Here is a 15,804-nt window from a genome sequence, read left to right on the forward strand (position 1 = left end):
GCGACGCAAGAATGAAGGCTGTACACAGTAGCTGTAAAACCACTATATACATTTATTTACACCAACTCACTCTCCTGACTGACAATATGCTCCGCTGCACTCCAACTCCTTAAGCCCACAATCACCACTGTTACTCTGTACATTTATACATGGGACAGCCAATCAGCAACTTGCTGTGTCATGCTGACTCTGCTGGCTGATGTAAGACTTCTGGCAGCCAGCCACCTGCTGTCAGGTAGATCATCTAAGCCTCCAGATCTACTTTCTGTTTTGCAGCACATGCTATAAGCTATCTGTTTACACATAATAGTGACACCCCTCCTCAGGTTATAGCGGTGCTGACATCCATCCATTACAACATTGCTTATACATATTGATCAATTTACCATCAATACATTGATTACATACATTCCCATATATACATTACAGTTCAGTTCAGTATTTTGTTCTCCTGAACACTTGTGCTAACGCACACACATTTTGCTCTGCTTGCCAATTAACCTGCAAGCACATTGTTATCAGTTGGCACTCTGCCCAGACTGACCATATCTACTCAGTTGGCTCTCTGCCCAGACTGAGCACTTGCCTTATCTTTTTTGCTGGCTTGTTTCCCAGACTTGTTCTTAACACACAGTACCGTATACTTTCAACACAAGCGCACATATTTTTCAATTCACATTTGCTTACAGACTTGTTACAGATTTCAGGTTTTTTCTTACACATAACATAACATTTGCAGCTTTTTAGAATTGTTACATCTCTGTCCAGTTTTACAATAGTTTAGTTACATAGTTTATCATACATTTTCAAACAGTAAGTTTGTTTTATTTTACAGCATTCCTTTTGCCAGCACTTTACATTTGCACATTGCAACCTTTCTAATTCAGTTATTGCTTACAGCCTTTCTTCCAGGCTTTGCTCAGGTGTCTCCTTCCTCTCCAAGAGACATTTCATTTAACAGCTCCAGCACACTGGGATACGTTTTAGGATGGTCATCGTATACATAAGTATATCCTCCTTCTTCCCTTGTGAAGGAAGTATCCACATGTACCTCTGGTGCACTTACACAGCCCCTTGGCTTTCCATCTGACAAACTATTTCCCTTGCCCAGATAATTAACATCAGTGTCAAAACCATATCTTTTTGGCGGCACCCCCTTGTTTTCTCTTGCAGAGACTCTGACCGGCTCCCTTTTTACAGCCTCAGATATCTCCTGCTTCAGTGAGCTTTCTGGCTTCTGCTCCTCCTCACTCTCCAGAGACAGTTGCAGTTTATTTTCCCCAGGCACTTCACTGGCATGAATCTTTGACCAGTTTTCATCCTCGCAAAACGAGGCAGACCTACTCAGCCTAATCAAATCATTATTGTCCACAAACCTCCAGGACTTCATGGTTTTAATGTTTAAATGTTTAAATGTTAATTATTTAATTGTTTTATATTTAAAATTGTTAAATTTATGTTGACTAGTTGTTGGAAGCCGCCCTGAGCCACTTGTGGGAAGGGCGGGATACAAATCCCAAATAAATAAAATAAAATAAAAATAAATGCCATTTTGGTACCCTATAAACACAAGCTTTTTGGCTTTGGGACCTCCCTTTCTCCTCTTATCCAGAGGGATGCTCACCCAAGCCTTTGAACCAAATATTCTGAGGTGATCTAGGGATGGCTTCCTCCCATACAAGACCTTGTAGGGTATATCGTCTATAGCCTCTGTCCACAAACGGTTGGAAATATAACAGGACACCTTTAAGGCTTCACCCCAGTATGCTTGCCTGAGACCACTATCTTGCAACAAAGCATGGCAAATACCTTGGAGTACACCACCTCTCCGTTCCACAATTCCATTCTCCCATGGAGAGGAAACATTGGCCACCCTGTGCTCTATGCCTTCTTGCTTCAAATAATTGGCAAACTCTTTATTCAGGAACTCACCCCCCTGGTCAGTCTGAATTGAGGCAATCTTTGCATTCAGCTGTTTCTGCACTCTCTTTGCCCAGTACTTGAAGGTGGCACAGACATCACTTTTGTGTTTAATGGCATATACCCATGCAAACCTGCTGTGGTCATCAACCAGAATTAACCCAAACCTATTTTTTGAAACACTGGGTACATACGGCCCCACCAGGTCGGCATGTATTAACTGGAGTGGTCTCTCCGACACTCGTACACTCCTTCTGGTCGATGGAACTGCCCTTGATTTGGCTTCTTTACAAACATTGCAATCTAAAAAGGCATTGCATTTGTCAACCTTCACTCCCTCTAGTATTTCTAGAGTTTTGTTTATTGTATTATAGCTGGCGTGGCCCAGCCTTCTATGCAGCCTGTGAATGCACTTGTTGTGTGGCTGTCTACTCCATACAGTATGAGCTTTCCCCACATTTTGTATGAGCTCATACACATTGGATTTTAGAGTGCCTTTAGCCAGCTGTTTACCTTGTTTCAAAATTGCACAGCCCTGCTTATCAAATACTATGGTAAACCCAGCTTTTGCCAGAACAGAGACACTTAGCAAGTTAGTTTCTAGCTCGGGCACACATAATACATTTTCAAACCTGTGTTTAAGTCCCGGAAAATAGACCGTGCCTTGGCAAAGAACGCTAGCTTGTCTCCCATCAGCTAAGCTGACAGTCTTCTGCTCAGCTGGCTTGCAGCTCTTCTTCACAGCAGCAGAATATCTGAGTAGCCCCAGAATCCACAACCCAAGGCTGACTCTGCAGTCCCGGACCAGTTCTTACCAGAGTCACCTGGGGAGTCCTTGAAGACTGCTGCCGGCTCTTCCGCTGCTGCTGCTGAGGACAAAATCTTTGTAAATGTCCGAGCTGATTACACCGATAGCAGCGCCTCCTCCGCACCTGCAAGGCTTTTTCCTCCTCCTCGGCTCGCCAGCTGGAACCAGCCCCGACAGACCTCGGCTTCTCTTCTTCCTTGGCTTGAGTCTGCTCTCTCTTGCTTTCCAGCAGCCTCTGCTCTTCAGCCAGGAGTTTGCCGGTCACATAAGGCAAAGTTAGCTTGTCAGCATCCTGCCCTTCAAATGCTAACACCAGCATGTCATATCTCTCGTCCAGAGAGCTCAACAAGATGTACACCTTATCTTCGTCAGCCACGGCCTTCCCTCTTGCTTCAAGGTCCTGGAAACAACTAGACATACCGTCGAGGTGGTCCCTCATCGACTCCCCGGCCGGCACACGTTTCCTGTAGAGCCTCCTCCATAGGGATATCAGCGTGCCGGCTGACCTTTGCACATACACAGCCTTGAGAGCTTCCCAAGCCTCCTTTGCTTTCTGGTGCCCACGGACATGCACCAGCTGGTCGTCTGCAACACTCAGGATGATGTTGGCTAGAGCTTTTTGATCCTTGACGGCCTCTGCCGCTGTGGGATTAGCTGGAGGAGCTGACACACAGTCCCAAAGCCCCTCTCTCTTCAGGAAATGCTCTAACCTCAGCGACCAGGTGTTGTAGTTGGTAGTGGTGAGCTTATCCACCAGCACTGTAGCTGCTGCTGTAGCCATCCTGCTCAGACTCTTCTCAGCCACTGCTGGTCTCACCTCCTAGGCAGCCTCTGGAGCAAGTCAGCGTCCTTTCTCTACCACCTCTCTCTCAGGTCTCAGGTTCTAGGCGCAGCGGAAGCGTGCTGGGCCCATAACCCTGTTGATGCGCGTAGAGAGACCAAGAGGGTGATGCTTAGCGACGCAAGAATGAAGGCTGTACACAGTAGCTGTAAAACCACTATATACATTTATTTACACCAACTCACTCTCCTGACTGACAATATGCTCCGCTGCACTCCAACTCCTTAAGCCCACAATCACCACTGTTACTCTGTACATTTATACATGGGACAGCCAATCAGCAACTTGCTGTGTCATGCTGACTCTGCTGGCTGATGTAAGACTTCTGGCAGCCAGCAACCTGCTGTCAGGTAGATCATCTAAGCCTCCAGATCTACTTTCTGTTTTGCAGCACATGCTATAAGCTGTCTGTTTACACATAATAGTGACACTTAGACCCTTCATCATTATCCAGTGTCTCCATTAAAAGACAGAAATTTGGGGAATAAATTCAGGTGGCTAGCTGTGTTGGTCTGCATTAAGCTATAAACATCTTGAAACCAATATGCTTATTGTACAAATAAAGTTTTTATTTTGTTTTATATTAACCTGGAGTCCTGTGATATTAAAATACAAGAGTCTCATCCTCAGGACTACATAGTCCAATGAAGAACCTTGGAATTTGGGCACAGTGCAGTGTGGAACAAATAAGGTGTTTGGAATTAAATTCTTGGGGGCAGTATTACATTAAGAGAGAAGTTGTGATAGCATATTTTATAGCCTGAATAGTTAAAGGACAGATTTTCCTACTCATTGGGTGATTTCCCACTCAGGAGTTATCCTGAGTTCATCCCTGTTTCTGGATTGAAATTCCATACTGAATTTGTGTTCACCCTTGGTATCATCTTGGGCTATTTTTTGCTTTTATATTGAGTCATGGTAGACCCATGTTCAACCTACTTATATCTTGGGTTATCATGATGCTGTTTGTTCCAGAGTTTCTCACCTGTTTGGTCTATCCTGAGTTTTATTACTATAGAAGCATGACTTGGGTTTTAATGGTCTTGGCCCTGTTATTCCTCATCCTACATTTTTACCGGCCATCTACTTGTCAACACATGTTGGGTTGTATTTTCTTTGCCATCCATTGTGTACATCTCTCCATACTGCCACTACCTCTGCCAGCCCTCACTTTTTGCTCACTGCCAGCTGATACTCGGCTTTACAATCTGATCCACTCTGCTTCATGGACCTTCTCTGCAGCCACAACTTTTCTGCATGACAGTGAAAAGCAAGATATGGGGCAGATAAACTTTTCCTTTTTTTTAAGTTGTAAGATATAGATATAACTTTGCTACCATATGTTACTAATAAAATTGTTTATAACATGACAGTGAGTTCGCTGGTGCCATTGTGACTGTGGTTCTGTGGTAGTCCAAAGATGGCACATTTTGGTCATAGTCTGTCCACCACCATAGTTCTGCACAAAAACATATTACTGGTAGTGGTGTTCTAGCATTGCAGCAGCATGAAATACTCCACATTGTAAAGGCTTTTATTTCATTTTAGTTTAGAGGCTGCAGGACTCTCATGAGTGGAATGTGGGATAAATAGATTTGCCCCTCTTTTGATTTCTGAGAATTTTTTTCTTCCCTTTGGTTCTGGAACAAAATTGCACCATGTTCTGTCACCAGTAATTCCTGTCATCCATGCCTGGAAAGCAGATGCACGGTGCACGTGGGGTATCATGGGCAGAACATCAGATGCTAGACCTAATCTTAATATGGGGCGAGCAGAAGGTGCAAGAGGCACTAGGTGCCTCCCATTGCAACATTGATGTTTATCAGAAAATATCCACAGAGATGGCAAAAAAACGGGCACCACTGTACTGCTGTGGAATGCCATATGAAGGCTCTCAAGAAGAACTACATGTGTTCGGTGGCACATAACACTTCCGGGAACACCTCCCTGGTATTGTCCATATTACCCAGAACTCGATGCAATATTTTTGGTGATCCCTGTATCATGCCTCTGCGTCTGTCTAGGAGCATGGTGCTGAGATAGCCAAACTGATGCCTCATCTAGGCTGGATTAGGGTCCCTTCAGAACTTTCTCTGGCCTACCATATGCTTGATCAGCACATCTTGTCTGCTATTCTGTTATCTATGCCCATCCATTGTTCCTCTTGGTTCACTTTCCAATTTGGCAGAGCAACTAAGCGAGAAAAAATCATGTGGAACATGCCTGACTTTTTCTCTTTCCCAGCTTGCTCAAAACATTTAACATGTTGATCCTTCAAGTACTTTGGGCTGGGGGGGTGGGGGTGGGCAGAGAGGTTTTTGGCACACCTGATTTCCTAGCAGATATGCTGCTAGTAATTCAGGTGTGCAATACCACAGCCTGTCTTACAACTTTTAAAAGGTGGCTCCCTCAAATCTAGCTGGGTTGGAAGTGGGGAAACAGTGTTTGGTGTGCCTATTCAAAAGTGTTCAAAATTTGGCTCTGGCTCCTTCAAATGCTTTGGGCAAGCATCGGTGGGGAGGAGGGTTTGGTGCTATGCCGCTTGAAATTCAAGCACACCAAACCCCCATCCGCCCCAAAGCATTCAATGTAGTCTCCCACAAATCTCTTGGTCTAGCTGGGTCAGGTAGGCATGGTGTCAAACCTGCCCTTTTGGGGTAAGATTATAGAGAGGGTGGTGGTGACACAGTTACAGGGTTTCCTGGAGGATGCTTCCATACTGGACCTGTTCCAGTCCGGCTTCCATCCAGGCCACGGGATGGAGACGGTGCTGGTTGCCCTCATGGATGACCTCCTGAGACATCTGGATCAAGGCAACTCGGCAGTACTGCTCCTAATAGACCTGTCGGCTGCATTCAATACGGTCGACCACCAGCCGCTTTCCAGCCGTCTTGCCAACGTGAGGATAGGGGTCTGCCTTACAGTAGCTTTCCTCTTTCCTCCAAGGTTGGGGACAAAGGGTGATTGGGGAAATGTTGTCCCAGAGACACCCACTTATTTGTGGGATGCCCCGGGGGTAGGGTTGCCAAGTCCAATTCAAGAAATATCTGGGGACTTTGGGGGTGCAGCCAGGAGACTTCAGGGGTGAGGCCAGGAGACATTGGAGGTGGAGTCATGAGCAAGGTTGGAACGGGTACAATTGAACTCCAAAGGGAGTTCTGGCCATCACATTGAAAGAAACTGCACACCTTTTCAATGCCTTCCCTTCATTAGAAATAATGAAGGACAGGGGCACCTTCTCTGGAGGCTCATAGAATTGGCCCCCCTGGTCCAATCCTTTTGAAACTTGGAGGGTGTTTTGAGGAAAGGCATCAGATGCTATGCCTCTACCTCAAAGAACATTCCCCCCAGAGCCCCAGATACCTGTGGATCAATTCCCCATTATTCCCTATGGGAATTGTTCTCCATAGGGAATAATAGAGTGCCCAGTAGACATTACCCCCCCCTGCTTTCTAAAGCAGGGGGAGGGCCTCCAAACCGAGGAATCCCCTGCCCCCTCCCTCCCTCCCTCTCTCTCTCTCACACACACACTTACTGGGTCTGGTTCCTCCACAACTTTACTTGCTCTGAAAACGAAAGCAAAACAAATGGAGGGTCTGTGCTCTGATGAAACTGCTGCTGACCCTTCCCCATGAAGCGCTTCCTGTTTCCTGCTCAATTTTAAAGGCATACATTTTTAAAATGGACCTGTTTGTAGATTTCTAAACCTGCTAGAGCTCTAGAAGTACATGGAACTGTGGGGGTGGGGCTTCCCCCTACTGGCCAGCTGGCTGGGGGGTGGGGAGAAGCCTGTAAAACTGGGGGATCCCCCGTTGGGACCTGGGGATTGGGAAGCCTACCCAGGGGACAGTTCTTTCACCAATGTTGTTTAATATCCATATGCGTCCCCTTGCACAGATAGTCAGGAGGTATGGGCTGGGTTGTCATCAGTATGCGGATGACACCCAGCTCTATCTATTGATGGGTGGCCAGTCCAGCTGCGCCTCGGAGAACCTGGACCTGGCGTTGCAAGCCATGGTATCATGGCTCAGGCTGAGCCGATTAGTTGAATCCAATGAAGACGGAGGTTCTCTGTCTAAGTCGCAGTGGCTCGGGAAGGGTGATCCCTTTACCAGCCTTTGATGGGGCGCCACTGACACCAGCATCAAGGGTTAAGAGCTTGGGAGTGCTCCTGGAGTCCTCCTTAACTATGGAGGCCCAGGTAACAGCCACTGCCAGAGCCACTTTTTTTCCACCTTCGGTGAACACGGCAGTTGGTCCCCTACCTTGAGCGCGGTGACCTAGCAATGGTGATCCACGCCTCGGTCACCTCGAGAATTACTGTAATGCTCTCTACATAGGGCTGCCTTGACTCAGATTCGGAAGTTTCAGCTGGTGCAGAATGCTGCAGCCAGGCACATTCAGCTTGTGCTGAGAGCGCTGCACTGGCTGCCTGTTGCGTACCGAATCCATTTCAAAGTCCTGATATTAATCTTCAAAGCCCTATACGGCCTAGGACCCACCTCTCTGTTCCCCAGAGAGCATTTCAATCAAGCTCTCAAAATCTTTTGGCTGTCCCTGGGCTTAATTCCACCAGAGCAAGAGCCTTCTCAGTTGCAGCCCCAATACTCTGGAACACCCTCCCAGAAGCCATCAGGGCCCTGCAGGACTTATTGCAGTTCCGCAGGGCCTGCAAGACTGAACTGTTTCTGATGGCATATGACATCTAATGGGAGAGGGCTGCCACCACATCTGGATCTATCGCACCTTAGTACTAACTGCCTAGGATCTGTACATGTTGAGAAAGGAAATATTATACGCCTGAAGTAACACCAATGCAATTTATCTGGTTGTTTTATTGTTTTAATATTGCTTACTGTTTATTTTTATGTTGTTAGCCACCTTGAGTCTGCATAGAATAGGCGGGATATAAATATAACATAAATAAATACATTTTTAAAAAATCACACTTTGTCTGGGTTCTCAGCTGCAGCCTGTCCATCTTGCATGGACCTGCATGGCATAGCCCGCAGCCTCACTGAACCACGCAAGCCCTCTTGCCATGTGAAGGCAGCAATCCATGAGAAGAGATGCCTAGGGTGTTAAAAAGAAGTAAGTCTCTGTAGGTTTCAGAGCTGTCAGAAGACAGATTTTTTTCAATTAAACCATGTACTTACAGTACAATCATAAATATATGTGTTGAGAAGTAATTCCTATTAAAATGAGTAGGATACTTAACTGTTTTTCATACACCTTTTGCTTACAAATGCATTCTGAATTAATGTAAATATTGAAACTTTAGTATATTGTGCACAGACAATTGTGGGTGGAATAGTCGTAGAAAGATCAGGGGTGTAGTCAGTGGGTGGGGCCAAAATATTTTATCTTTAAATGTTGGCAGGCATGTGTGTAAAGCTAATTAAAGTATCGGAACCTAAAATGGTGTTTTCTATAATATATATACTGTATACACTGTCTCTGTTGCAGTTGCTAACATCACCAATGCTATGTCTGTTTCCAGGGATGGACTGTATTGAACTTACAGGGAAAGTTCCTAGAGAGCCATTGATAGACAGGAGCAAGCAGGGCTACACTCTAGTAGTTCTGCCAGCATTGCAGAGAACGCTCAGCTTAGGCCTGGTTAGTGATGTCCATCAAGGGTTCTGGCTTACCTGTCAATGCCCTTCCACTACTGTCAACTGGTGAAGGGTAAGCTGACACCCCTTTTAGATGCTTCTGAAAAGATTCAAGATAAGTTATTTCTTCAATGCTAACCTATAGCACCCCAGAGGCTACTCAGCCTGGTTTGTTCCTGGGGTGTTTTTCCTTCTCAGACCACCAGTGTCTGTTTCTGTGATTGGACTGAACTGTTTCAATGTCCAACTATATGTATTTGTTGCAAAAATAAAACAAATCCCAACCAAATCCCAAACCTTGCTATACCAACAATCAGCCAAATTAGAATTCTAACAGTACTGGGTCAATCATTTAAACTTGCACATACACACTGAAAAAAGTTATCCATCAACCATTTCTATTTGTGTACCTATATGCCAATTTAGGGAGTCATTTTTTAAAAACCCTCCCATTTCATTATGTGCCTTAAAACAATTAGAAGTTATTAAAGAATTGTTTGGGCATTTTTAATGAATAGCAGCCCTTCACGTGCTCTGTCTGCAAAAATGTTATGGGGATTAAAAGAGCTTTCAATACAGAACCTGTGTTAGGAAAATAATATTGGACAGAGTTTTACTTTGGCAGGAAGGAAAGAGCAATAAGCAGTATCTGTTAAATCAGTGACACGGCAAATGAGAGAGAAGGAAAGCAATCAAGTCCAAGTGTAGGTAATTGCAGCTAGTGCATTTGAGCTGTGGTTGATGCTGCAACTGGTTAAATGAACCAACCAATCAATTAATTATTGCAGCTCTAATTCTTTGTGTCTTTTTTTTTAAAGATCAATCATTTGAATGAAAAGACATACATGGCTGCCATCCATTGATTACTTATTCTGAAGCAATCTAAGTGAAACCTATGGAACTGCTCTGGGTTAAGTGGTTCAATGCAGCCATTGTCCTCAAAGACCTAAAGATTTGTTGTATTTCTATTATTTTGTTTTTACTTTGTTATGTTTAAGCATAAGAAAATGTAATAAAAGTTTAAGTTATTAAAAAAAAATAAGGATTAAACACATAGCAACCTGTTATTCACTAAAAGCTTGCTGTCCAAAAATGTAAACATTTTTAATGTATCCTGCTCATAATCCCTGAGGTACTAATTATTTCACAGCCTTTAGAAGACTACCTTAGTTGAGATGAATCAATACACTTTTATCAGCTATTAATCTGAATTTGCTTTGCCCTTGAAAACCCAATATGCAAAATATTTGCTTTTCTAAACATGTGCAACCTTCAGTCTACTTGAAAGTAAGTCTAACTTTGTTCAGTGCGGATTATGGTACTTTTCCAAATAAGTGTATATAGAATATGAACTTTACAATTACCGGTATATCAGATACCAGAAAGATCACTGCCTGAAGCCGTAGGAAATTGCTGCCCAGCACAGAAAATAGTGAGGCAAACATGTAAGGTGGACTTCATATTTGCAAAGAAGTTTTAGCCAAAGAACAAGCTGTCTAAGGAAGCTATGGAGTTTCCTTCGTTGGATAACAAGGTGTCTTGTGGTGCACCAAAGACTAACAAAATTTAATTCCAGCATAAGCTTGTGTGGCCATAATTCACTTAGAATCTGAAGAAAACTACAAAGCTCAGTTATTTCTTCCCTAGAGATTTTCGATAAAACTGATAGGTATTTATCAGTCATGTTGTAGATAATACAGAATCTCTTCTCAACGTAGGAAATTGAATTAACTTGGCTCAACAAGCAGCAATCACAGTGGCCGCCTTGTGAATTTCTATCTCTAATATTTCTATACTGTGTTAATATTAGTTGGGGTATTCCCCCCCTTTTTCAAAATGATGGAATCTGAATTGTTCAGACTTAACAGCCAGAGGTGTCTACATTGATTCCCTGAGGTTTTCATTATAGGGTGCAATCATCTGAAAGATTTGGCCTGACCTAGCCATGTCTCCCCTCTGGATTTAATGTGCATGATCATCACACATGAACATCTGCAACTGCCTCTCAAGTCCTGCCCATCCTTACCTCGTTTTAGGATGGGCTGGGACCGAATTAAATAGCTACTAGGAACTTCCTGGCAGCAAATCTCTAAAGCATGATCAGGGCAGGTTTCCCAGCTGTCTGAAAAGCCAGGGCACAAAATGTACATGCTCATATGCACAAGAGCAGTGTGAATGCTTCTCTTGCATGTGTGCGGCCCATGCCTCTCCCAGCAGCAGGGCAGGGGCTATGTGATTGCCACGGCATGCATCAATGAGCATCATTTTTTTCAGAGCCAGGATACTCCTGTACCAAAGTCACTGAAAAAGTCAGTGAAAGTCACTGACCCAAAGTCACTGAAAATCAAGTACAGGCTACATCAGCTTTAGTTCAATACCACATGTGGTAAACTCATGTAATATATACACCTATTGAGAACATGAACAGAATTTGAGAACTCAGTGAAATAATGTTCTGTTCTTATTGTTTGCATTTCAGCTCTCTTAATCTCTACTACAAATTAAGCTATGGTATGCAGCAAGTCTAGAAACTAAATAGGTGTGACTATGCTGAATAGAAAGGATTTTATTCAAAATATCTTGTTCCAAAGAATGACAGCTTGTATCTATTAAAAAGAACATGGGCTTTGTAATGCGGACTGCAGGGTCAAGTTCTACTAGAAGTCACAAATGGACCAGGATTATTTTAACAATATATTCCTTTATATGGTTTATAGTCAGGATGACTGAGCCTGTGGGGGGTGGGGGTGCAACAGGCCTCTGTGGTCTTGTTCCTTCATCAGCAGATGAAGTTTTCCCAGCATAGAGATTAATAGGTAATGTTTATGTCTGCAAATCCAGTTGCCCTTAAAGGTCTACCCACTGTGCTGTTAGTAACTACTGAAATTAGTCGACTATTGTTTTTATGTTTTAATGACTTTTTTTTAGCAATGATTGTATGATTTCATTGGATTATATGTTGTAAACTGCCCTGTGCCCACTTGCAGGATAGGGCAGGATATAAGTCTCAAAAATAAACAAACAAATAAGTAGAAGCCTGGAAAGGGGTCTCTCAAAGTTTAGAGCTACTTTGCTGAGATAATCCAGCAATCAATAGAGAAAACACCATACAATGGTTCAATTTAATTTCAATATGATTCCATTCAAATAGAATATGAATTCAATACACACAATACTATATGGACAACAAACTGCTGCAAAAAGATATAGTATTATCCAGGGCTTTTTCGAGCAGGAATGCACAGGAACCCAGTTACAGCTGGCTTGGCACTGGGGTGTGGCCTAATATGCAAATGAGTTCCTGCTGGGCTTTTACTACAAAGGAAGCCCTGGTATTATCTCAATGCAATACAATATAAGTTGTTTTCACAAGGTGCGGTGAAGTTCCCAACAGGTATGGCAAAGATTCAGAGTCCCTTGTAGCCATTATTCAAGAATCCAATAAGTCAACACCCTATTCTAGAGTGGCAGGGGTTTCCTCAGCCTTCATCAGAACCATATGGCTGATCTGAAATTGACTAGGCAGTCGCATAAAGGAAGAAGTTATTTCCTACTGTCAGGCTGAATTGTTTAAGGCTTTGGTTCCATTGTTGATTTACGTGGTCCTGATGAAGAAACCCCTCTGGAATAGGATGTTGACCACTTGGATTCTTCTTGAAGAATGGCTACAAGGGACTCTCAATCTCTGCCATATCTATTGGGAACTTCACCGCACCTTGTGGAAGCAACTGATATTGTATTGCATTGAGATAATGCTATATCTTTCTGCTGCAGTGAGTTGTCCATATAGTATTGTGTGTATTGAATTCATATTGTATTTGAATGGAATTCCTATTGAAATTACATGAGCCATTGCATGGTGTTTTTTTATGTTGATTCTTCAGGTTCACCATGATGTTGCTGATACTCCAGCAATGGCAAGTGGAAGTCTGAGGATCAGTGAAGCTAGCTGGGCTTTGAAGTACTCCTTAAGCTAACAATGAATGACTTGAAACAAAATCTAGACAATGGAGAAATTCAGCATTTAAATCTGTTTAAGGAGTCAAGTATTTTCTTGTGGAACTTACTTTACAAGATTGTTCTAAAACGGAGAGGAAACTATATATCACCACACATACACATATATAACTCCTGGACTCCTTGGAAGGAGGACATAAGAATTATTAATATATCTTTTTTTTTTTTTCTTGTGAATAAACAATTTTATTAGTAACATATGGTAGTAGAACTATAACTACAACTTATAAAAAGCTTAATATATATTAAGAAAAAGACCATCATTCTACCCCACATCTTACTTTCTCCCACCCCTCCCCCAATTACTTGACCCCCGCCAGTGTTATTTTCTTTAAAAAAACAGATATTAAAGGTACCCTTAACTATCAAGAAAAAAAACGAAACAAAAAAGAAACATAGGGAAGAAGAACCCCCTTCAAGAGTTATATTGTTATCTTAAAAATCTTAATCCTCAAAAATTGTCCAATGTCCTTTTATTTTCCACTCTTTCTCTACATATCTTCTGAATTTCTTCCACTCTTGGTTAAAAAGTTCTAAATCACAGTCTCTTAATTTTCTTGTTAATTTGTCCATTTCACTCCATGACATAACTTTCATAATCCAGTCCCATTTTTCTGGTATTTTTTCTTGCTTCCACAACTGCGCATACAATGTCCTAGCAGCTGAGAGCAAGTACCATATTAATGTTCTATCTTCTTTTGGAAATTTTTCCATTTGTAATCCCAGCAGAAAAGTCTCTGCCTCTTTATTGAATTCATATCCCAGGATCTTAGATATCTCTTGTTGAATCATTTGCCAAAACATTTTAGCTCTTTCACAAGTCCACCACATATGGTAGAAAGAACCTTCATGCTTTTTACATTTCCAGCACCTATCTGGCATCTTATTGTTCATCTTTGCTAATTTTTTTGGAGTCATATACCATCTATACATCATCTTAAAACAGTTCTCTTTAATACTATGACATGTTGCGAGTTTCATGGAATTTTTCCACAGATATTCCCAAGATTCCATCTTTATTTCTTTATTTACATTAATTGCCCATTTTATCATTTGAGATTTCACTACTTCATCTTCTGTAGCCCATTGTAAAAGTAATTTGTACACTTTTGAAATTAATTTCTCATTATCTCCAAGCAGAACTCTTTCCATTTCTGTTTGTTCTTTCCTTATTCCTTCAGCTTTGATATCATTCTCCATCAAACTTTTTATTTGTTGCATTTGAAACCAATCATATTTATAGTTTAGTTCTTCTGCAGTTTTCAATTCTATTTTCCCGCTTTGTATTTTTAGTAACTGGTTGTATGATAGTTGTTTTTCCTTGACTGTTTTGGCCGTTAACTTTATCACTTCAGCCGGCACTATCCATAAAGGTCTCCTCTCATCACCATATTTCTTGTACTTTATCCACACATTTAATAAGCTACTCCTTATATAATGGTGAGAGAAAAGACCGTCCATCTTCTTTTTTTCATAGTACAAATATGCATGCCAGCCGAATTTTTTTCCATGGCCTTCTAACATTAGAAGTTTTTTATTTAATAACGTTATCCATTCTTTTAACCATACTAAACAAATTGCTTCATGATACAGTTTCAAATCTGGTAATTGGAATCCACCTCTCTCTTTCGCATCTATCAGGACTTTCATTTTAATTCTAGGTTTCCTCCCGGCCCACACGAATTCCGAAATTTTTCTTCGCCATTTATCAAATTGCTTAGCATCTTTCACAATGGGGATGGTTTGAAACAGATACATAATCCTTGGTAAAATATTCATTTTTACTGCAGCTATTCTACCCAACAGTGACAAATTGAGCTTGTTCCACTTTAGCATATCTTCTTCTATTTTACGCCATAGCTTTTCATAATTGTTCTTAAACAAATCAATATTTTTCATTGTTATCTCTACCCCTAGGTATTTTACCTTAGAGGTAACTTCACAACCCGTTAGTCTTTGTAGTTCTTGTTGTCTATTTTTCTGCATATTCTTACATAAGATTTTTGATTTTTCTTTGTTTATATAAAGTCCCGCCAACTCCCCAAACTCTTGTATTCTCATTAACAACAAAGGTGTAACTTGTAAAGGATTTTCATTTATAAACATTATATCATCTGCAAATGCTCTGTATTTATAGGTAAATCCTTTTATTTGTAGTCCTTCTAAATCTTTTTCTTCTTGAATCTGCATTAGTAAAATTTCAAGAGTCATTATAAACAGCAATGGCGAAAGCGGGCAGCCTTGTCTGGTACCTTTACTAATTTTCATTTCATCTGTAAGATCTGCGTTGATGCACAGCCTTGCACTTTGTTCAGAATATATTGCCTTTATCATTCTTATAAAACTTTCTCCAAGCTCCATTTTTTCCATCACTGCAAACATAAAGTCCCAATTTAAATTGTCAAATGCTTTTTCTGCATCCGCAAAGAATAGCGCTACTTCCTTTTCTGGATGTCTTTCATAATATTCTACAATATTTACAACAGTTCTAATATTGTCTCTTATTTGTCTTTTGGGAAGAAAACCGGCTTGGTCCTCTTTTATAAAATTTATCAAGTATTGCTTAAGACGTTCTGCCAGAATTCTTGTAAATATTTTATAAT

The sequence above is a fragment of the Heteronotia binoei genome, chromosome 21 (assembly GCF_032191835.1).
Source record: "Heteronotia binoei isolate CCM8104 ecotype False Entrance Well chromosome 21, APGP_CSIRO_Hbin_v1, whole genome shotgun sequence".
NCBI lineage: Eukaryota > Metazoa > Chordata > Lepidosauria > Squamata > Gekkonidae > Heteronotia > Heteronotia binoei.